The sequence below is a fragment of the Anser brachyrhynchus genome, assembly GCF_964034855.1.
Source record: "Anser brachyrhynchus genome assembly, chromosome: 1".
Lineage (NCBI taxonomy): Eukaryota > Metazoa > Chordata > Aves > Anseriformes > Anatidae > Anser > Anser brachyrhynchus.
Window position 1 is genome coordinate 148299935 of NC_137694.1, and position 24364 is coordinate 148324298.

The window sequence follows — 24364 nt, forward strand, 5'->3', positions numbered from 1 at the left end:
CTGTTTATAATACTGATTTATATCACTGAATCAGTTAAACTATTAATACTGGAACTGAACGTGAAACAACGTCGTCCCTCTCAGCATCAAAAAAAGGTGATGCCAATACTAAATATTGCACTGATTTCATCACTTCATTTCACAGTAAGCCTGAAAAAAATCAGTAGCTACAAGTCTTGGAAAGCCCTTTCTTTTATGCAGAACCAGTTACGTCAACTGAAAATTGGACATTGTTTTCATTGCTTTTTTAAAAGACACATTTAACCTGTGTTGATGGGCTTCTAAAACTCATTTACACTATTCTTAGATTGCCATTGTCTTTTGTATTGGTACACAAATTGCCACAAGTTAATGAACTCCCTAAATTAAAATAAAGTTTGAAGGTCTTTCAACATGGTATTTCACTTTAAAGTATTAGACATCTAAACTGAGGATGGCATCTTCAATCACCATGCAAAAACTTACATCTTTCCCATTATATATAGAGCCAACATTTAATCAGCTTTCTGTTTTGGACTCTCCAACATCATTTAAGTAGTTTCAGTCTCTGAAATGATCACACACCAAAAGATCTAAGAACACTCTTATTCTTTTGAAATCTCTCCAAAAAGGCTATTCTTCTTTTATTGCTAGCTTGTCATTATTGGTTGGTGCCATTTCCTTCAAAAACAACAAAAAAGTAGCACTAAAACCTATTGATTTGAGAAGTTCCACTCCAGTAAGAACACATTAAATTCAGACATACGATAAAATTTATTGGATTGTCCAATCACCTTTGTTCAAAAATTCTCTAGGTTACAGAACAAGAACAGACTAAGAATAGAAATCATGCTGGTGATTCCTTAAAATTAATAAATGAGTGAGAAGGCCAACATTAGGCCCATATTTTCTTCAAGTCACAAAAAGTAATGCAAATCAACACACATCAAGTCATTACTTTTATTATTTCGGTAAAAGAGAATGAGGGAAAAAATAACAGATTACAGCTTTAACAAGTTGCTCCAATTCCAATTACTTTCAGAGAAGCAAGTAAGACAAATTTAAAATTAATAATTTGAGGTGGGTTTAAAGAGATTATTACCAGAGTCCCAAAACTAAAACAACTGACTAGCTGACATTCATTTCGGAACATCTTGAAAATCACCCCCCCAACACTTTACTTTTCCCTCTTGAGCACTCTAGAAACATTCATAGATGGACACTCAATACTAAATGCACCAGCTGCATCTTGTAGACCAGATATTATAACAGAGGAGCTTCCACATGCAAGCTCATCGTTGCTGCTTCTTTCCAACACATAGAAATGGAGGAGGAAAAAAGCACTAAAGGTATTTCAGTTTGCTTAGAACTATACCAGTTTCTAAAGGTAAGTTTTCAGGTATTTTCTACAAGTTATTTAAATACAAGTACTATTTCTAAGTATTCGTAATTACTGAGACTGGGGCAAATGTATGATACCTTTTTTGCCCTAGAAAAATAAAAAAATCACCTACTGCATTATCACTTACATTCAGCTAAACATATTTTGCTTTTCCTCCCACTACCAGACATAGCCAAGAATCAACCATGCACATCTAGCTTGTATCAGAGTACCTATAATAACCATTTCAGTCTAGCACTTAAAAATCTTCTGTCTGCTTATCCTGTATGTTTCTTTAGCTACACAAAGTATCAAACCAAACAGCCAACTAGCTAAAGAGAAATGAGAAGTCTAATTAAACAGGAAAAAACCTATACATGCTGAGCAAAGAAACCTTGGAGCAGGATCTAAAGGTTCCCTAGTTCAGGCTCTAGAGAGCTCCAGGGGATCAATTTCCAAGGTCAGAGGACCTTCAATGTCCAACCTCCAAGCACAAACAAGAGAGAAGCCCCAGCAGAAAAGTGGACAGTGTCCACAAAGTCCCCAGTGTCTATCGGGAAAGGTTGTTTGACCACAGATTTATCTTTATTTTATTCATTTTACCAAAAAAAGTAACTGTAAATTCAGCAGGTTGTCAGACTGCTGCACTTCAGTATGATGCTGTCACACAATTCCGTTCCACTCAGCAGCTGCTGCTCTGACTTAAGGTTTTGAAGGTTCTGCAGCATGTTAGGCATGATAAGAAACACTGCTGAAGCTGATAAAAGGTAGGGAACTTCCCACATGACACCAAAAATAAAGACCTGCCACACAGAGGGGAGGATACTTCACGGTTCCAAAAGGTCCTGGTGCTTGGCTTGTTATGCAAACTCAGAAACAGCAAAAACAAAGTGCCCCAAACATGAGCAGCCTCAAGCACAGATAAAGCACTTCGCTCCTCTGAAGGTCCTCATACTTATCAGTATCACTTCCATCTCTACCAGGGATCTATATACCACTGGACAAAATCAAATCTGATAGCATCCTTCACTGAGAATTACTATAAACCCAGTCAATGACAATATGAATTCTTATTCCTTACTGGAACAAACGTCATCAGAAAAATACAGGATATTCCCAAGCATTGCCTGATATAGAAGTCAGAAACTTTTTCCACCTCTTCATTTTAAATTAACACAAACACCTTTGTTGCAGGACTGTGCTACTTTCTTTTTTTCTTGAAAAAGCAAAGCACTTGAAATTTCAGTTTCTGTGCTCCAAGTAATCGCATAATAAGAGATCAGAAGTTAACAGAGCACCAGCTGTTACAGATAAGACCTACTTGTTGAAACAAACAAGATAACTACTAATATTAATGCATAAATCCATTGCAAATGTTTGCAAAATGAGTAAATCTATTTATCTGCAAGAACAAAGCAGAAATGCTGCAGGTTTTCTGCTAGACATCAGAAAGGAAGATTCTTCGATCAGGACGTCATAAAGTGCTACACAGTGCCAAGTTAAAAAGAAATTTAGGGTTTCAAGTTTTCTATTCAGCTTCATTCCTAATTGTGTTCAAAGGGTCATAATCTAAGCAGCTGTGGTGGGAATTGTTCAGAATTATTCCAGAAGAAAATGATTTTATTAACAAAAACAGTTCCTCTTTCACGAAAGAGAAGTAAGCCATAGCATAAGCTGTTAAGTCACCCACACATAATACAATAAGAAGCATCCCCGTATGCAATGTGTCACTTATTCAATATTTAATATAGCTTAAATTGCCATGACCTAGATGCACGGCAAGGGAAACAAAGCATACAACACAAGCTGAACAAAAAAAGTTTCTTTTGTAGGACATATGAAAGGACCTCTAAACACTACTTGTAAGTTTAGCTCTACGTTTTTATTCTTTCAAGACAGCCACACATGAGATTTTTTTTTGTTTTTATGAAAAAATATAAGTATTTTAATAAAATCCTCCTCTGCTTTTCCACTGTTTATACTTCTAATTTCAGTTAAGTTTTCTTCTATTGTCTTCCCCCTGTGAAAGCATTTTTCCACATCCACCCTGAAGAAAGGTTTCCATCAGTCAGTCGCATCCTGTTCTTGCAAAGAAGTGGGCTCATCCTGTTCTTTGCTGGTATACAACAATAACACAAAAGACCAAAAAACTGACCATAAGAACAGTTTTACCTTGAAAATCTTCCCACTCAAGATGAGAGTGGGTCAACACAAGAAAGCAGTGTTTAGGATATCGTTTTAATAATGAATGGAAGGCTTGAATTAAGTCCAGGATCCAGCCAGCAGCAGGCCCACACACCGACGCGTAGCACGGTCTGTTGCTTTTGCATCAGTCCCCAAAAAAAGATAAGGAGTGCTGCATGATCTGTTCTGGGTTTTCTATTTTTTTAAACCAATTTTATAAATAGAAAATCAAGCTTGATATCTTTCCTCCTAAGCCAGAGCAAGGAAAAGAATACAGCCTATAGTCCTGCATTTTATTACAGCAAAGCCAAATGAAATTCAGAATAGAACAACAAATCTTTTTTTTTTTTTTTTTTCTTTTTGTGGAGAAGTGCCTCAAAATGAAAGACTGGAAGCTGCAATCTGCCAGGTAGACGAAGTGGTATAAAACCATGTGCCCAGTGGTCCTTAAAATGCCAGGCAAAAAAAGTCAAGCAAGTAAACAAACTGGGAGACAGACATTCTGCATGGCAGGACGACCAGCAAAGCAAAGGCTACGACTACAGTAGACGAAACAGAGCTAGGGCTCGGGTGAAATTAGGATTACCCATACCATCAATTAGCTTATTCCCAGCACAGTTCTAGCTTGTGCTCGCTACCACATTGTAAGATGCCTGAGAACAACGTAGGGAATAACAGAGGACAAAAACGATTTCCCCACCAGATGATATGGTGGAGTTCACCCTCTTTTGGCAGGGAGGTGTTTTGCTGTAGGGATGGGAACTATTCCGTGACACTTCTTCAGGTCAGAGACATCCCCCAGACTGCTTTATTTACTAGCATGAGAACGACGAAGGAAACCCACAAATAAACTGTGATCCCCTTCCCAAATCTGTGACTACCAGGTTTCAACATCTCAACCCATACATGCTGCAAATACAAAGCACCTGTTCCTTCCATTACAACAGCACAGATGGCACAAGGTTCTGCAGGCGGCTTGAAGCAGACAACCTCCAGAGGTCCCTCCCAACCATGCTGAGGGTCTGTGATATAGGGGTAAAAAAATATATATATATAAAAAATATATATATATATATATTTTTTATATATACACACACTAACTTCATCTGGACAGAAGTATCATATTTAGAGTGCATTTGCACACACGTGGGATGACTTCATCTTTAGAATGAAACTGGATAATGACCTCCCCAAAATTCAGAGAGCAGTGATGTATGAGGAAACAAGTCAGGGAGACGGTTTTATATGCAGATCAACCAAGTCCAGGTGTTGCCACGTACCTGAACAAGGGCAAGTGTCACACCTTAATTTCTTGGGCTGGGAACGGTATGTGTTAGGCCACAGTGGTAAACAATGTCTGCAGCAAGTTTTGAAGGAAAGAATAATTAAGGGTAGAGGCAAATGGAAGACAGCACAAAATGCAGTATGGATTTACCTTACAGGAACTTGACCAGACCAACACAGGCTTTTTTTTCCCCTGAATTTAAATACTTGGGTGATGCAGATCTGTCCGGTTTGTCTGGACATCGATTCAGCATTTGATGAAGTACCACAAAGCCACTGATTAGGTAAAACAGAACTTTTCATGGATACAGTAAGTGAAGGTTTTCAATAAAAAGCCTGGAATTAGTATTACAATCAAAAACCTTGAAAACTATAGCAAAAAAATGCAATAAAATTTAATTGTACAGTGTACAAGATGAAGCACTTCTAATGACTAACAGCAAGAATTGTGGTTATAAGCTGACAGTTTATTAGTTGGGAACGAGACAGGGGATGAGTTGCAGCCTGTAGAGAAAGTACTGTACTGATGTCACTATACAAGGCACGGGTGAGATGTGTGAAATATTTGACACTGGTCCTCCTTATTCAAATAGCATCAACTTACAGTAACACAGACACAGAACTGGGTTATGTCAATAATTAGAGAAGAAACTAATTGTAATGAAACTAAATAATTGTAATGAGAAGAACCTAAACTACCAAGGCTTGGATGGGTGTGTGCTTCACTGGATTATAAACTGGCTGGGTGGCTGGGCCCAAAGAGTTGTGGTGAATGGAGTTAAATCCAGCAGGAGGCTGGTCCCTACTGGTGTCCCCCAGGGCTCAGTGCTGGGGCCAGTTCTCTCCAATATCTTTATCAGTGATTTAGACAAGAGGATCGAGTGCACCCTCAGTAAGTTTGCAGATGACACCAAGTTAGGTGCGTGTGTCGATCTGCTCGAGGGAAGGAAGGCTCTGCAGGATGATCTGGATAGGCTGGACCGATGGGCTGAGGTCAACTGCATGAAGTTCAACAAGGCCAAGTGCCGGGTCCTGCATCTGGGGCACAACAACCCCAAGCAGCGCTACAGGCTGGGAGAGGAGTGGTTGGAAAGCTGCCTGGCAGAGAAGGACCTGGGAGTACTGGTTGATAGGCAGCTGAATATGAGCCAGCAGTGTGCCCAGGTGGCCAAGAAGGCCAACAGCATCCTGGCTTGTATCTGAGATAGCATGGCCAGCAGGACTGAGGAAGTGATCGTTCCCCTGTACTTGGCTCTGGTGAGGCCACACCTCGAGTACTGTGTTCAGTTTTGGGCCCCTCGCTACAAGAAGGACATCGAGGTGCTCGAGCGAGTCCAGAGAAGGGCAGTGCAGCTGGTGAAGGGTCTAGAGAACAAATCTTGTAAGGAGTGGCTGAGGGAGCTGGAGCTGTTTAGTCTAGAGAAAAAGAGGCTCAGGGGAGACCTTATTGCGCTCTACAATTACCATGAAGGAGGCTGTAGCGAGGTGGGGGTTGGTCTCTTCTCCCAAGCACCAAGTGGTAAGATGCAGGGAAATGGCCTTCAGTTGCACCAGGGGTGGTTTAGGTTGGATATTAGGAGAAATTTCTTTACTGAAAGAGTTGTGCGTCATTGGAGCAGGCTGCTCAGGGAAGTGGTTGAGTCACCATTCCTGGAGGTCTTCAAGAAACTTGCAGATTTAGAACTTTGGGGCATGGTTTAGTGGTGGACTTGTCAATGCTCAGTTAAAGGTTGGACTAGATGATCTTAGAGGTCTTTTCCAACCTGAATGATTCTGTGATTCTACCTTGGTCTAGGGAAAGTCTAGGAAACCTAGGAGTCTAGGAAATTGAAGTCTAAAAAGGTGTGGTTGTACAAAATACATCAGAATAAGAAGGAAACGATGAAAAAATACCAAACCTAGCATCCCAAACTGCTCTTCAAGTCTATACTTGAAACGTTCTTCCATCCCAGAAGACTTCCTTAACAAACATGCTAACACATGACTAGACAGAGGACTACACCTATACATCTGTATTTCGTGGACATACCTTTTGTGCAGTCAGAACTGGCAATACGTCAGCACTGAGAATTAGTTCCCTCCTCAGATAAAGAGAAGCAGCTCAGATTTTGCTCATTTCAATTACGCAAGTCCAGCATGCTGTGTATGTAGCCTCCAAGCAGAAGAGTTATAGACCTCACACTCTCAGAACCACCTCAACACTAAGAAGTGGAGCCTTTACCAATTGCTATGGAACAGCTTTGGATACCGAGGAGAAAATGCAAAAATACATGGAGACCAGCATGACTGCAGAATTTAAGTTCAAGCTGCTGAACTACAGTACTACTACTACTATAGTTACTGAAATGACCTCTGGATATCAGTGAGGGTATTTTGTTATAATCAGTAGCACCATAGCTAAATACATAATTTTTATAGAAATGATTTTGAAGTTCCTGGATGAGTGGCAGTATTATACCGAAACAAAGAGCCTAGGGTTAAAAACAAGTGCAAGTGTTTTCTTTGCATAAACAAAAACCTATCCATAAGGTATCGGTGGATTCCTGCCCAAGAAAACAGTGCCTGAGACTGGGAGTATCCCGAGAGTATTATATGGGGATGATGCATGATGTCAGATGTCTCAAACATCTTCCTGTAATTATACTTACATTACAATTACAGTAGTTTTGCAACAGGATTTCTACACAACGTTTTCAGGGTTAAAAAGGTGACCAACTAGGAGCACCCTGAGAAGAGTCATCACAGTCCGTAAGGCAATCTGTCTTTCCCTCCTGGTTTCCTGTTGGGCCATTCTTAGCTTGCAGCACAGACAAATGACGCAACTTCTGTTCTTGCATCTGTACGATCAAGTCACTGTTGCAGACTCGGTACTGCTAGATGAAGTGCTCCACTTCTGACTATGCAGCTGTTGCAGCAAGACACAGATAAGAAAAAAGAGGACAAGAGCAATTCCACAGGAATTTCTTGTGCCTCGGAAGGCGATTATGCTTCTTGGAGGGAACATTTTGCTTGTGCCACTGTCACTGAATTTCAATTCAACAGGTTATTCTAGTGAGGAAAATGAGCAAAACAGTGATGGCATGCATACCTGTCTAAACTTGCTAAGCTATGGCTAACGGAAAGCCACCTAAAAGTTTGAGAAGACCTACAGATAAGCTTTTTGGGGGCTGCCATATCAAGAGTAATGCATTTAATCTCCCACAAGCCTCCACTATAAGAGTGGCCTACCGATGTGTGAGAGGTAAAACTGATGTGCTCAAAATAAACAGCTGGTCTCTAACAGCATTTGATTCACAGGCCACCAACCCCTTGTTATTTAGTGGCTGCAGACAGCAGCAGTTGAAGTTTTAGTGTTGCCTAAGCTTTTAACAGTTACCAAGAACGGCACTGTCAATGCTACTACTACTTGGCATCTCTAATGGCTCCCTGGATAAAATGTGTTCAACACTAAAAGGTAGATGACTCCTAGCTCACCGGAAGTGACTGGGTAAAGGGCCAGAAGTACAGGTTTACACCAGAAGATCATCTAACCTCAGTTTGACTGCACTGAGCTTCAACTTGCCATGAAATGAAGAAGATAAGGCTTTAAACTATATCCTAACTGCACACATATATATATGCATGTGCAACACCCAGAAGCCCAAACACCATAACAGTGTGTATGACAAGGGAAGCCAATGAAAACATACAAGAAGTTTACAGTAAAGAAATAGCAATAAATATAAAAGTTGTCTTTAAAAGTCGCCACAAAAGCTTATTTGATACTCAACTGAAAACAAGCTAAAAATGCCGCCTAACTTTATTAGCACTGTTAAGCACTTTTCAGACATGCCGATTCACCAGGATAGCCATCAGATATAAGAACTTTGCTCCTCTGGAGCAACAGATGGACACTCAAATCAAGCTCCAACAAAATATATTCTTAAAGAAAATAGTTTAGGATGGCACGGGAGCAAAAGCACTTTGTGTAGAGAGAGACAAAAGAATTAACGTTGAGGAATATAAATCATCTCAAAAGGCAAAGCATGCTCTGAGCGGATGAAGATCACTAGGCCCAGTATTCTCATTTTCAATGCAATTCATGAGCCCTTTCAGGCAACAGTATTGTCTGTGAAACAGCACCACAATGCTGAATGCCAGAAACAAGAGAGGCTGGAGTGAAGAGGAAAAAATTTCCTGAAGGAAAGGAGGGGTCATAAAGAGAAAAATGGAAAATAAGTAGAAGTCTTCTGAGAAACGTTATTTCTTCTAAGCATGGCACATTTAGATGTTACCCAACTAAAATTCTTAGTAAACATGATGCTACCTTAAAACGAAAAGCAATACACAAAACAGAGAAACTACTCTATTCCTGACAGAAATCCATTTCAGACAGATGTGCTCTGCTAGCAAATTGCTAAGTGTCACTGACACTCAAACAATACATAGATAAGATTTTTACTTTATACTCCATAATTTTATAAATGCTTATCTGTTGTTTTTCCAAGTTTGTTTGTTTGTGGTAGTAAACTGAGATAGCAACACTGCTGGAACTGCTTATTTTTAAGCACTTCCACAAATACTGCAATTTGCTCGCACTGATGCTTCCATACACTGATTTTAAAAAGGGGACCTAGAAGCTAGCTTAAGAATACAAAGCTTTATTCTTCCCACACATTAAGTGAGAGAACAATGATGACTGCAGCTTTGAGAGGACAGTTTTTAATTCTGAAAGCAGAACCCTTCTGTGAAGCACGAAATCCTTCAGATAATTTCCACTGCCGTGGCATGGGCAGGAAGTCACACGAGCTTACTTCCCCCAGTAACAATACAGGTACATACACTGACAGAATCACCAAGACTCATTCTGATCTGAAAATAAGGCAATAGTCCAAACCCTGACTTTACCAGAAAGTATTTTGTGATTAATTCTCAACTATTTGATGCATCCAATGCCTTAAGGTAAGGCGGAGAGAGGGAAAAAAAACATGACAAAAGCAAAAACCATTGAAAATCTACATTTCAGAAAGGCTACCAGTCTTAACCACTTCACATATTGTTTCTTCTGCTCAGATAAAGACGTGTATATCATTTTAGGCAGTGACCCATATCACACAGCACTGACTGCTTTGACAATGCTTAAGTAGGAAATGGGATTAAGCAATTTACTGTGTAAATGGTAAACCACAAAAACAACACAACAGAAGCAATCTAGCGGTCATGTTTTTGTCGAGTGTCAGTTAGCACACAGAACAAAAATAAAAGGATTCATAATTACTTTAACCAATAAAGTTTGGCATTTTTCACAAAGAAGAATTATCAGGGGTTGATTTCATGAAGCTTTTTGCCTAGAGATAAAACTGGCATCCACACAAACTGCAAATGAAGCCAAACGGTTTTACCTCTAAATAAATCATTTCTCAGTCACAGTCCCTGAAGGCAAACCTGCTCCAGCCCGCTGCAATCTTAAACCTGTCATAGCTGACTTCCACATATATTCTTGCACGAACTAAAGTATTTCTTCCTATATGAAAATTTTAAGTTGTGGCAGCAAATTAGTAATGAATATTTGAAATTAAACTCAAGAAACATTTGTCTACGGTTTGTAGATCACTCCTGCAAGAAACACAACCAGTGCAAAGACTGAAAAACCTCATTTTTATTCAAAAAATCTGGACCTAGTATGGACTAGGCTGTATTTTAAACTGGAGTTTAATTGCCCTGTAACAGAGAGCCTTTAAGAAATTCTGCACATTCAAAGGTTTAAGAGCAGTGCTGGGCCAGTACTAAACTTTCAGAGCAGCTGGAAAAACAACCCTGATTACTATCAGAGGAAGTGTTTTGTAAGCTTTGAAAATGCTGGAGTTTCCCTGAAGCAGATAAAAATGGGATAATCTTCAGAAGAGTACATAAAAATGTTAGAGAGCTATATATAGATATCTGAAAGTTAGGTCACCTCCCATTCTTAAGGAAAAAGTTCAGTACATCAGACATTAGAGATGGTAAACAATCCTAATCTCCATATTAAAGAAAATGACTATTGTCTCAGTTCAACAAAAAATAAAAGTTGCAAACTTATTTTTCTACTACTAAATAGACATCTAATTCAAAAAAGCTAGACCAGGAAATTATAACAAGATTAAAAAATGCAAAATCAAAAACCCAGCTGGAATAATTACATTTTATTTCTATGTAAATCATTCCATATGGAAAAAAGCTAGTTTCATAGAATTGCAGATTATCCTCAGTTGTAACAGATTGAAGCATACCAGAAGACTCAACTACTGCTTTAGTTTCTTTTCACTGATTTTCATCTGAGGGAGAAAAAAGTCTTTCAGAAGCAGTCCTCTTAGGATACAATTTCTAACACTGTAAAGCAAAATCCTCAATTTGTATCAATTCCCCCTTCTGAGTTTGTTGGATGTAGCTCTAAATATAACACCGTGTTTAAATCAGGCTCTCTCTGTTTACGTAAAACTTAGTTCAGAGTTTGTCGCACTAAAAAGTGACCTCAATTTTTTCATACATTTCACTGATGACTGTTCAGAAATCCTTCTCCATTAGGGTAACTATTTCAGCGCATCTGCTTTAAATAATCAATTGCAGAACGTGTCGAGAACAAGACTTCTTCAATGTTTTCAGCCCATTAAAGTTGCATAAATTCAAAATACAATCCTATTCTTTGCTGTCCTCTCTGCTGCTCTCCTCTCCTGAATACAGATCCTAAAAGACAAGAACAAGATTTTGAAAGATTTGAGGTGTCTTCTCCCCACACTTTTACAGAAAGAACACTTATTATAATTGCAACTTGATGCTCTGCAAAGGGTGATGAGCTAAACTGATATACAACAACCTAAACAGCTCCCCCTCAAAAAAAGATGTACCGCTGAAAACACAGAAGCAAGATACCCCAAGTCATCAGGTATAACGGCAATTGTCTCCAGTTGTCTCTCTACTGTGGTTTACAACGTGGCATTTATCAGTTTTTACTTACTGTCAGTATTGCTTTTGCTGTTTATGTACTGCAGCTATGGGACATTTTTTATTACTCACTAACTCTGGCCTTGTGCTTTACAAGCTGCTTTACCTTGTGCTTGACAGTCTCCAAAATGTTTTTCCTTCGATTCTAAATCAATTAGAGAAGAGAGAGAGAGAGAGAGATGCAGTGGAAATATCTATTTTTATACTTACTGTTCTCAGGTTGTCTTTTTTACTAGAAGCAGTTACTCTCAATAAACACACAGTACAGGCAAATAAAGGTCATGTCAGTAGAAAGACCTATTCTTATCCTGAGAACAGTGGGCATCATACACTGCTTTTCATATTATCTGGAAAAAAAAATATCATCTTTCCCACAGTTAACATTCACCTTGCAAGTTATTTTTGAATTTGGCCCTTCCTCCTCAGACTCCAGGTGAGGTTGGGAAATGATGAGCAGAAGAGCTTGCACGTGCGACAAGAACAGGTCAGACAAAGGACAAAGGGCTCAGTTAAATGACATCTGCAAGGGAATAAACCACATTGGAGGGGGGCAGTACAAAAATACAGAACTGATACAAGCGTAAACCAAAAACAATCTGATACTTGCAGTATTAGAACTGTAATGCTTTTTTTTTAAAAAAAAAAAGTTTGAGAAAGACTAACCCCACACCACTTTCAAACCCATAGTATCTCATTATTGAATTACTTACTGTTAACAGGCTTCCCATTCTTCCTACTTATAGATCTAGTCTTTTCTAAGCTTAATGTGCACACTTACACAACTCACGTTGAGAAAAAATCATTTCCATCAGGTTGAATACGCATGAGATGGAGGTAAGTTTAACAAACCACTATCTTTAAAGTCAATCATCTTGGGATGGACAGAGTTTTGAGAACCAACTTTTTTAGTGCCTTGTAACATTTGTTCAACTACTTACATGACAAGATAATTTATTTTACATTTTTTCTTTGGGATGCCATAAAAAATTGGGAGGTCTATTTGTCACCTTTCTGTAATGCATAGACTATAATTTATTGAGTTGCATGGCACCTAAATAAGTACAGACAGCATTAAACAGAAAATACAGAGCTTTAAACTGAACTGTTTTCCAGACCTATCCAATCCACATGAGAAGAATTCTCTTATGTTCTCATGTTGCTGGGGTTAAAAAAAAAAAAGTATTACCCAGAAAACTGTCAATTTCTGCTACAGTTTGGGGGAAAATGAAAAAAAGGGTTAACATACTCAATTCCTTACATCAAATTAAAAACGAAAATTAGTTTATGGCAGTTTACAGAAGATGATCAGCTTTTTCTTCTACTACTCGTAATACCTGACTGCAGTCTACGTTAGGTGCTCATCAACCATCACCATCTACAAGGATGAGACTGTTCAGCTCAACCATTTGATGAATCATTCAAGCTGACAGACATTTTCCATAACCACAGTTGTAACACCTGCATTCTTCATCACAAAAGCAACAGCTTAGCCATCAACCTGACCCAGAAACACTCACGGGTTCTCTGAAGAAGAAACAAGATCCTTCCCTTTGTGAAGGTGAAAGTTGTGGCCAAAGCTCTCACATTTTCAGGCCTGAAAGAAGGTGTCTAAGTTAAAGCCGGGCTGCTTTTAAAGCTTCTCCTGTTGTAGATGAGTGCTGTAAGTTACTAACGCTTCTACTAAGAATGCTGTTAATCAGGTTTCAAACTTCACATGCCCAAGCTAGCCCACAGTTGTACGTTTATATATAGATAAACCAAAAATTTCAGTTTTACACAGGAAACAATTATTCATAGACAGAATTGCTGATACTTTACACAGCAGCCTTGAAAATCTGGTTATTTCTGCACTGCTTTATTTTCTTAGAGCATCAATCCTTAAACTTTACTGATTGGGAATCTTCTTTAAGGTCTTCTGAAACCTTCATAAAATCCACTATGCAATGCATCTTTCCATACTCATGCAGTCATTCCTGTGACTGACATCCCTTTCATTAAAGCAATGGGACTTACAAAAAAGAAAAGCACACCATTCAGGTCTATTTTCCAGAAAAAAAAAAACCTCCTGATTATGTTTTAGCCACAAACTTTCCTCTCATCGCTCAATCCTATTTAGCTTTCCCTCAAAGTCACACCATAGTGATTATTCCAGTCACCCTTACTAGATTTACTCACAGTCTGAAGTAGCGACCAAATACACATATAATATCCAGTGCACAAAGAAATCACAGTAATGATGTTTTCTGTTCCATTTTTCTACTTCATCCCTGAAGGCTCCTGCCATTGTTTCCATTTTTGGTAGCTACTGAGCAGAGAACATATGCTTTTGAAGAACTACCCGCAACTACTATACAATTTCTCCCGAAGGATCACAGCTAGCTCTCTGTTATGGCAGACATAAGCAGAATTGTTTTCATCCTCTTCCTTCAGCATGTGTTACTTTGCATTTATCAATGCTGAATTCCACCAGCTATTTATTGTTCGTTTTCTCTGTATTTTGAATTCCTTTTGTTCTCACAATCAATTTTGATTGTCCGATTTTGTATTACTAGCTGGATGTCAGCATATTTCGCTCCCTTTTCCAGATGCGTGGATTTCCTGAGAGCACACATCCTTGCAGATTACAATGGCAATACCTCTGTGGAAATGGACCATTTATAATCTTGCCATTTTCTCATCTTTTAGCAAGTTATTAATACAAGAGGACGCATCTCCTCTTAACCCACAACAGCTGATTGCCTTTAAAAGCCTTTGGCAAGAGGTCTTGTCTATTTATTTATTTTTTAATAAACCAACGTGCATTATACCAGCTATTATACCATACTTCCCCCTTCACCCCCCCCCCTCCAGATTCTAACTGCTTTATGAGGTATGAGTTCTAGCTAAAAAAAAAAAAAAGAAAAAAAAAGGCAAAAAAAAGCTGTAATCTTAACTATATTTGTGTGTTTGCAGAATTTGTTATACTTTACTTCCTCCAAACTCCCAGATCAATTTCCCTCCTAGGCCCATACAGTATCACACTTGTACTTTCCACAGCCTGATGTGACAGATTACATACTACAGATTAAAAATGACACTTCTATATCTGAAGCGCTTTACAACTTCAGCGAGTATCATCTGGTCTGCGTCCTCCTATTCATTTTACTGACTCACTATTAAAAGACAGTTCCTCTTATCCACAGCCTGCAAGAGTACCTTCGAGTCTGGGAATTTCCACAGCGAGCAGCACCGCAAAGAACTCACGTGGCTTGTCTGCTGAAACAGCACCGCTCAAGAGCTCCTTCATGCTCCGGTCACTTGACGGACTTCAGCCTTCCTAGCACGCTGCCCGCTGCCAGTGTTAAGAGATATTATATGATTTTAATTTCAAGTTTGCCATTCTCTTCCTCCTCCTCTTCTCTTAGATACAAGTTCCACTCTTCAAAAGATTACTGCCACCAGCTTTCTTCACTACATGATCAGTAGTTTTTTTTTTTTCTTTCGATACACGTTACTTCCAAGTCTCCAATATGCTGTCTTCATCCAGCCTTCATGACATATGCAAGGCTCTTACCTTCACAGCTACACCTCTTCACTGCTTCTTAATGAGCTTCACTGTTTCTACAAGACTCGATTAGATTTTCGGGAAGAGGGGGGCCAGGATAAGTCTTACACCAAAAAAAATCAGGGTGGTGGTGTTCACACAAGGACGCCAAATAGTACAATACAGGTCACATCTGCAAGGTGATAGTTGAGTAGCTTCTTAAACCAGGCTTCCTGCCCTGTTTAAGATTGTAATATCCTCTTTGCACACTGAGGCAGAGGACCGAAGAACATCCATGACGGTTGAAGTGTTGTCTTTACATTACACCAAGTTGAGACTTGTTCCTCCTTCTCCCCTTTGAAAGCAAATACATTTTCCTGCTACAACCACTTTTTTTCTTTTTTTTTTTTTTTTAGCCTTTTGAAAAAACTGTCAGCATTCCAATTAGTCAGTCAACAGCACAGCTCCATTACCATACCCCTCCGCCTCCTTTTAAGGCATATTTTGATCCCCATCAAGTAACACATCTTACATTACTCCCAGATGAGCTGCCTCAGTAGGAGAGTGCTGTATGATTAAGGACAATTGGGTAACGCAATTCCTACCTATTTGCACCCAAATAGGGCAGCGTCTTATTGATTATCTTCCTTCCACCGAGTTCCTCAAAATGCTTATAGCATCAGTACACTCATTTTAAAATAACAGGCTGGAATATCTGTTTATTTATTTATTTATACAAAGGTACACAGCATTTCTGATGAAAGCACAAGACTGCTCTTAAGCAGCTTTTCCATTTTTAAGCCCACCATTTAAGGACTTCATTTGCTGAAACATTAAAATTCAGGAAAGAGGCAACAAGAAAGAATAAAGGGACAAAATATTTTTCCTCAGGGCTTTCATCATTTCCTGAAACACCCAAGGAAACTTTTCTTCTGCAGTTTTTAGTAGAAATGTGAAAAGGCCGTTTACAATACAACTAGCACACTTTTTACATTTTGTTTAGTTATGCAGCAGTTTTTGACAGCAGATAGAATGCATCTGCAATCCTCAGGACTAAAAATCTTTGCATTTTTCATTCACCAGCCCCTTAACTGTCCCCTCCTACACTTCCCAGTAGTTTTTAACTGAAAAGCCATTCAGCCCCTTTGCAAGTTCCTGAGAGATCTAACAGCGCAGCCCACCTTCATTCAGCAACGCTGCTTCTCAAACGTTGCCTTATGACAGCTCCTTCTCAACCAAATGTTTTCATTAATCACTTCAGTGTCTTCACCAGCATGCAATAACCCAGCACCCTAAATTCATCCTCTCCAAAAGTATTAGACTGCTCCTGGGGATACCTAAAGACTCATTTCTTACCTGAGACATACCTTTTACTTGATTTTGGCTCCTTTGAGATTTATTTTTCAATTCCCCATTTCCATCATAGTTTCTTAGCCTCTTAACAAATACCTAAGTTAGAGTAAGAATGACCAAATTCTCACTTGCAGTCTCAAACTAAATTCAGTTTAGCTCCTCTCTATCTAAATATGTAGAAGCCACAATTCAACCTGGATACTTCCATAAAACAGTATCAGCACACAGCAAAATGCTAGCACTCCGTTTATTAACAGATCAAATTGAACTGTTGCACAATGTTTAATTTGGTAGGCCTTTCTGATGTACTTCACTAGCTGTCAGGCTCTTGATGCCTTTTGCTGCAGTGTCTTGAAATGTCAAAGCTTTATAGCCTACAGCTACTATGTCACTTCATCTGGCTTTGTATATGAAATAATGAAGTGGGCATCAGATCACTGAATTCAGCCTGCTTGAAGGGTGAAAAATTCCAGTCACAGATCAGAAACTAAGTAATGTAATGTGGCAGCATTTTGTTAATAGCATGAAAGCAAGTAGACCATGGAATAGCTTTATTATTATAGTAATAATGACATATTACAGTATGCTCCCCTCCTCCCTCCAAGTGTATACTCATTGCTTCTAGAAGGACAGAATCAAAATCTTTTATTTTTTTGGGCATGATGAATTTTTTTCCAAGAGTTTGGAGCTTTTTTGTTTAAGAACCATCATCACCAGTTTTAACAGAAAGCCCAGTCTATTGAGAGCATTCACTTAGATTCTAGTTTTCACCATTGCCACAAGGTTGGTTGCTTGGCCAAGTTGCTTGTCTTGTCTAGAGCTCTGCTTCAACATTGGTTATGAAATAAACAGCAAAAAGCACTTCAGTGAAATTGGTATGACAAGACGTTTCACGTCTGCTGCAAAGGATCACCCAGATCTATCAATTCACTAGAACTGAAAAATGGCAAGTCGTAAAGCATGCCCAGTGGTGACCTGGCTATTCTCCCTAGGTCAAAATTACAAGGATTCTTGAACAGATTCAACAAGTATGGGACTGTTATTTGAGTTGGTTTTTGTTGTTGTTTGTTTTTAAAGCTGTAATTCCTACCTGATAGCAATTACATACACCATCTGTTATTCTCCTGAGGACCAGGCAGGTGAATAGCTAGCTACCTTTTTATAGTTCAGTCCACAAACTGACACAGAGCAAGACCACCAAAAAAATAAAACTTAAATGATCTTTTTTTCGTAACAAAACTACTACATCAGAATTGCAAACTAAACGTCTAACACAGCTTGTTCTTTTAGTCACCCAACTCACCAGCTTTGCTTGGTAACTTAGAGCTATCAGTGGCAGGCCACCATACAGCTTCGAGATACTTGGATGCCCTCACAGGATACTTCATCTTTGATTTTCCCATTTACACTTAAGGGCTTAAACCAATTTAATTTTGTTCTTGGTAACTCTAAACTGCATGCCAGAACCAATGAGAGGTTTGTTTCTGGTGCCTTTGACTTGTCTTAGCTAAAGTACATTAAAGAACAACGCAGATGCTGAAATAAAAAATCTCAGTGAGTAAAGGGCTGGTGTTTACTTGCCACCAGGAGACACCTGTCAAGCTCAGCTTTCTCAGCAGCAGAGCAGATGATCGGCGACAGGAGAGCAACGCTTTCCCCTTGAAGCAGACTCACAGTGTGTAGTACTAGTCAGAAGGAAGGAAGCCTCAGGAGACAGTATTTTTGCTGGAGAGCACATAATGGAAGGGTGTTCCACAGAAGACATTGAAAAACTGTGCCAGTAGTGGAGAGAATGAAGATATTTATTCACAACATGTAACAGCAGCACACGAGATGCGTTACAACATGAAAGCTTCCAACACACACCCAAACAATGAACAGAGATTATATTAGGAGCCCATCCTGAAATACCTCTATAGTAAAAAGCAATTTACTTATTTTTCCAAAACACACAGAAGTAGGGTAACATCTACATGCATTATTGTAATACACCACAAGGGATTTATCCTCTAAGATAAACTCCCAACTTTTTGACGAGTGCAATACTGAATAAAGGACAGTAACTGCCAATAAATGAAAAAAAAATAAAGTTCAAACAGTTCACCTAACCACACTTGAGCAAGTTTACCTTTTCCCAAATGGTGTTAACAGTATGCATTACCACCAGATCCAGAAGACAGATAAAGGAAACCTGAAATTTACTTTTAAAAATATTCTGTACTTTACGCAGGCAACACACCTTCTTCCCCATCCAATCATTTCCATCTCTACTGCAACAATATCAGACCAAGAGTCACATCACTCTAGGTCAACGTTGTAAATGTGGCACCATAAGCAATAGTCATTACTATCCAAGCAGTTGCCTTACTCTTTTCTCTACTGATGAGGCTTTTATCAGTATCTCTGTAGTAATAGATGAGTCTAATGTTAGCACTGCGGTTATACAGTAATATTGCTAATCAAGAGAACAAAACGTACTTTACAGTGCATTCATCAGAGAGGCATTTTTCAAACACAGCTCTGCTGCAATCACAGTCTTCAGGGAATTCTGCAGAAATGAGCCGAGAAACAATGCTCTTGGTCTCATGCTTCCTGACTCGTGATACCTTCCAGATTCCTAGATATCAGAAAGACTTCTCTTCGTGCAATACCTTTCAACGTGTCCTATCAAAACAACCTGTGGAATTTGGACTTAATCAGTTTAAGCTTAAAGATCAACACCAACAATTATGTCATTCTTCAAACCTTCTAAATAGAATATGCATGAAATTAAAGTTGACCTGCTAAGTTCTCACAAACAACCAAGTGTTTTGTAGCATTTTAAAAGTTTAACTCAGTACACCAGATTGAATTGCAGTTCATTGCCTACTTATCACATTAGACAACTGAAAGTAGGGAGAGAGTTCAAGGACAACACAAACGCCTGCAGGCAACTGCAAGCAACCACAAGTATTCAAGAATACTACTAGGATTTTCAACAACAAAAGCATTTGCTCAATGGGCAACTTTTTTTTTTTTTTTTAAGCTTTCACTGCAAACAGCTAGCTAACAGCTAACTATTTTGGCAGAATCTGCTTATACCACCCTTTCTCTAGGCAATGGGTTTTAATCAGGGGGCCACCTGAACCTGGGTATTTTCCTCCCTCCTTATTTCAAGGAGTTGAACAGAGCAATAGTAATTTATTTCAGTGGTCTTTTCTTAAAACAGCTTTCTTCTAAAAAAAAAAAGGCTCCATTAAAATAGGGGAATATTCTGAAGTTACTCTGATAAACTGAGTAAAACCACTGGATTTTTTTTTGTCTCAGTCTTAGGGGAGTTTCAACACCCCATTTTCTAAAACCAACCTCTTCCTAGCACTCTAAAGAATCACACATCTGCTCAAGGTTCACACTTGCACCTTGGCAAAGGGAGTGCCAGCCATTCAGAGCTGAACTCAGATCAACTCTGCTGTTAGCTAAGTGGTGGATGGGCTTGAAAGGCAGCCGTGAATATGATGGCTCCTACGTAAGACACAGGATCTTCCTCCAACCTGAAGGAAGTAATGAGCCTTCCCATGAAAGCAGTAAACTTAGAGTGTGCTAAAAGAGTTTGTAGACAATGCAGACAAGAAAGTACAGCAGAGAGCTACAAACATTTATAAAAAGGCTCTTGAGTATGAAACCTGGGAAAGAAATGCATTTCTTAGAAGCTCAGACAGTGGCAAGAAAACCCGTGGATTCAATCAGATCTGGGTTAGAAATTTGCAGAAAAAGCAGATGATTTAACGAAACAGCTAAAGACATAGCGCGTAGCATTAAATAAAAAACATTACTTGGCTGAAGGCAAAATTATTTCAGAAGCACAAGAGTTGATGCATTCAAATAAGGGATACAGAAAAAGCTCCAACTCTCAGAGAAGAAATACAGGGAATTGGAACAGTGATGCACCTCTGTTTTAGTCATTTAATTTCCTCCTCTTAATATCTATATCCTTGGGATGTAAAGCATACATTTTGTTTCCACAAAAAAAAATAAATAATAATTTAGTTTTATATGTATGTGCATATGTATATACACACAATATACTGTTGAATATTCATCTCCCCCCTAACACAGACAGCTTAAAATAAATTGTAAAATAAGTCTACCCAGTAAGATGTTTCAGAATACAAAAAACTAAGCCCTGCAACTTTTTCCAGGTCAAGCAATAACAACATGCACACGTCTGCTCTATCTTTCATTAAGGATATAGTATGCCCAACAACTGTTAGGAAGTTAAGTGGCAAGGCTCTATTTTGGTCCCCCGTCAGAATAAAGAATTGGCAGAGATACTGTGTGCCATTGGCAAAACTGCTCTCATGCATCTTCTGAAGGATTATCACCATAACAAAGGTGAGTGATTCAGTCATATTTCTCATATCTAATAGTGTCCACCACTTAAAGCCACACCACCACCACATTTTGAAGCAAGCTACAGTAGATTAGGCCAAATCTAATGACCAGTTCAAAGAAAAAATCATTAGTACTGCTTTCATGATGTTGTAAAAATAACTCATATTATTCAGATATTTATTAAGACTAGTTTATAACCTAAAATGCTACAGAAAAATCACAGATTATTTTCCTATCCTACCTAAAATAGAACAATATCAGGCTCTTAAAGTAGAATAACTATCAGCATTTTCAGAGGGGTTATTACTTCAAGAGCAATGTAATGTCTGTGCCTAGAACTACTTTTTTTGAAAGCTCACTTGCACAGAAGTGGAAAGCTGACAGCCAGATATACACATGCACTCTAATGGCTTAAGAATGAGTTTATTTTAAAGAAAAGCAAAGACAATACTGCATTCCTACTGAAATGAAACAAAGCAGAAGCTTCATTTTTATGGTGCTCAAATTCCTTGAGCATCCTTGGGATCTGTCTTTCCCTGTCTGCAAAGATATCTCCAAATTCACTTAAGAGTTGCTGGACATACTCATGTATTTTATAAAGAATATGAACTTACACTCCAGACAAACTCAAACCTATAAAATGTGACTTATACTCTGGTTCAGAGTATAATAAGCAAGAATGGAAATTAATACTAGCAAATAAAAATTAAAAAAAAAGGTATCATAAAAAAGCTCTGTATTGCTAAGGTATAGAAGCAAGCATATTTGAGCTTTGTACTTTAAGAAGTACAGTTCTCATTTATTTGCCAGGCAATCTCAAAAACTACAGAGATTTCTCATCAGACCTTCTTTACCCTGAACTGGGGAAGGGCCATCTCAGTATGTTTCCATCTTTAACACAGGTTCAGGTTTGCAACAAAAATTTATTATCTGTGAAGAGAAACCTGTGGTCCACAGGGGAAAAAAAAAAAAAAAAAAGAACATATGAATATGGTGATGTTGAAAGGAAGCATATTCTCAGCTGACAGCTACCACCTTCAATGGTCGGCCCTTTGCTGTGAGAAGTAGGTGAGCTCCTACCTTCCCCAGAGGTCTTCACGTTTCTGTTCAGTCTTAGTGCTCTTCACTCCATGCAACAGAATCTGAACGGGAGTGAGGAATGGGAAAGGGGCCAGCTAAGGGGTGTCTCAACTGATTACATATCTGCAAGCTTCTGCTGAGAGCTCCCATGTCTCAGGACAGAGGGCGCTCACACAGTTTTGTCTTCTGTAACATCCTTACCTCCTTTACCTTATACAACTCACTATTTCTGTTCACTCCTTCCCTAGTCTGTTACTCTGCATACTTTCGCTTTGCAGCTGAACAAGGAAAAGTGCCTTCCCATGCTCAGCTCTATGTTCAAAGTATCAAGCACGCATGCATTGCGCATTTTCCCTTTCAGTTTCAGCTATGTCAGTAATCATCATCTTTAAAAACTAGTAAGTCACAAGCAAAGTGCATGTTCCAAGGTCAGCTGATAGCTCTGTTTGCCATCTTAAAAATAAAAAAAATAAGTGACAGTTCCGTTATTAAGACTTTCAAGCAAACAATTCATGCTTTTCAGAAAAAGGTTTACAAAGCAAGTTCTCCTAAAATTCAGTCAGCTGAAACATGGAGCAGATAATACCCAGCGTCCAACTTGTACTACAGCTATCATCCTGGATGAAGAGCACCTTCAGTCATAAAGCGGAATTAAAGTTGCTGTTTTTTAAAAAGCCATGCTTAAAACTTACCTGCACCATTTACGTCTTAACTAAACTGAGACCAATCATCCTGCCGTCTATGTATCATAAACCAAACAAACTCAGTCTCATTATGTGCAGCGCTTCATAAAAAATTTAGAATGGCAATTTCCTTTAGATCAGGACTTTAGCCCGCTGAGAACAAGAAATCTTTACTATTCTTATTAAATATTTACTATATGGCTGTTCTGGCATCTTCACAAGAAACACTGCATACAAATGTTATGCATTAGAAAAATACGAAAGCTACATTTAAAACACTTAGAAGATGCTGGCAAGTGGACAACAGCTGGGATACACAAATAACGCTGACAGCCCAACTTTCACTGCTGATTCTTTCCAGGACAAGCAGCAGCCACACGAGATAGCTTACCCCTTTGCTTGGAGGTCAACATGTGTCAAGTCGTTTTCCATAAAATGGACATTTGTCTCTACCTGAACAAAACTGAGGAACAACATTTTTAGTAAAGTGAGAAGACAATCCATTTGTTTCTCCCTAACAGCTTGCCATCAGTGTACATTATTCTTGAAGTCACAAGAGTTTACCAGCTTCGTGTATGTATAAAAGCAAGTCTACCTCCCCTCTGCAACAAACACTTTCACCTTCAAACGTGTAAACCTGCCAAATCTGACACATCTAAATCTAAAGGAGTGTAATGCCCACATGATAACCCATGGATGATGCAGAACGTGGAGGCCTTGAAGTAACACGCTGTCTTTGGTATGCCATTCCCTGTCACAGAAGGAAAACTTCCATGTCATGTTCAATATTTCTTTAGATGACTTCAAGCTTTTACATTGCTTTCCTACCAGGTGTAGTATAACCATATTCGAGTGCAACAGGTAAACATAATGAAGAGACTAAACAATCCCATCACGTCTCAGGATGGGAAAGCACAGCCACCTACCCCACCAACACCCACATCTTACACTCCAGCAATAGCCACCACAATCACTGGTTTCTGGCAGGACTCACACAGTAATTCTTACACACACAGTAATTCAGCAAGCCAGTCTGCAGTAAGAGGACAAAGGAAGAGGCTTTCCCCCACACCCCTCATTCATTGCAGAACTGTCAGAGGACATTATAATGCACCACAAACTCCCCTGCAAGCCACGTGCCTGTGACAGTGAGCTTCCAAATTTTAAGTTTTATTTGAAGCGAAGCAGCTCCAGCCAGCACCCTGATAAGAACTCCCCAGCCCGAGCATCAGCGCAAGATTTAGACAAACAAAAATATTCCAATGCAGAGCAGGATCAAAATAATGCCAGTTGGGAGAGTTTTCAGATGATTATCCCAGGTACAAAGCTTGCCTTCCAGCAGGTGTGCCAGGCCAAATTTCAAGCATTCAGCCTGAGGTCAGGGCAGCTATTTCAGGGCACCTGGTTTCTGACAGAGCAAAACCCTGTGCTAACAGCCAGCAGCCCCCATTCTGCAGCCCATTTCTGAGAGCAGAGGCTGAGACCACCCACACTTCCGCACTGTGAAGAATGAAGTAGCCCTGAGCTGCCGTAAGCTCATCACCCCAGCTTCCAATCCTCTTTTGC

General features: G+C 39.1%; 1 protein-coding gene and 1 long non-coding RNA gene across 6 annotated transcripts in view; both read right to left on the reverse strand.

Annotated features, from left to right (window-relative positions):
• ATP11A (ATPase phospholipid transporting 11A) overlaps positions 1 to 24364 on the reverse strand; it is a 127692-nt gene that overhangs the window by 87578 nt on the left and 15750 nt on the right. The gene's annotated exons all lie outside the window — the stretch shown is intronic.
• Positions 18 to 24364, reverse strand: part of LOC308188257 — a 39737-nt gene continuing 15390 nt past the window's right edge. For both annotated transcript variants that reach the window (XR_013945296.1, XR_013945297.1), the window contains exon 3: positions 18 to 12308. This is a non-coding gene — a long non-coding RNA (uncharacterized lncRNA). The remainder of the gene's footprint in view (positions 12309 to 24364) is intronic.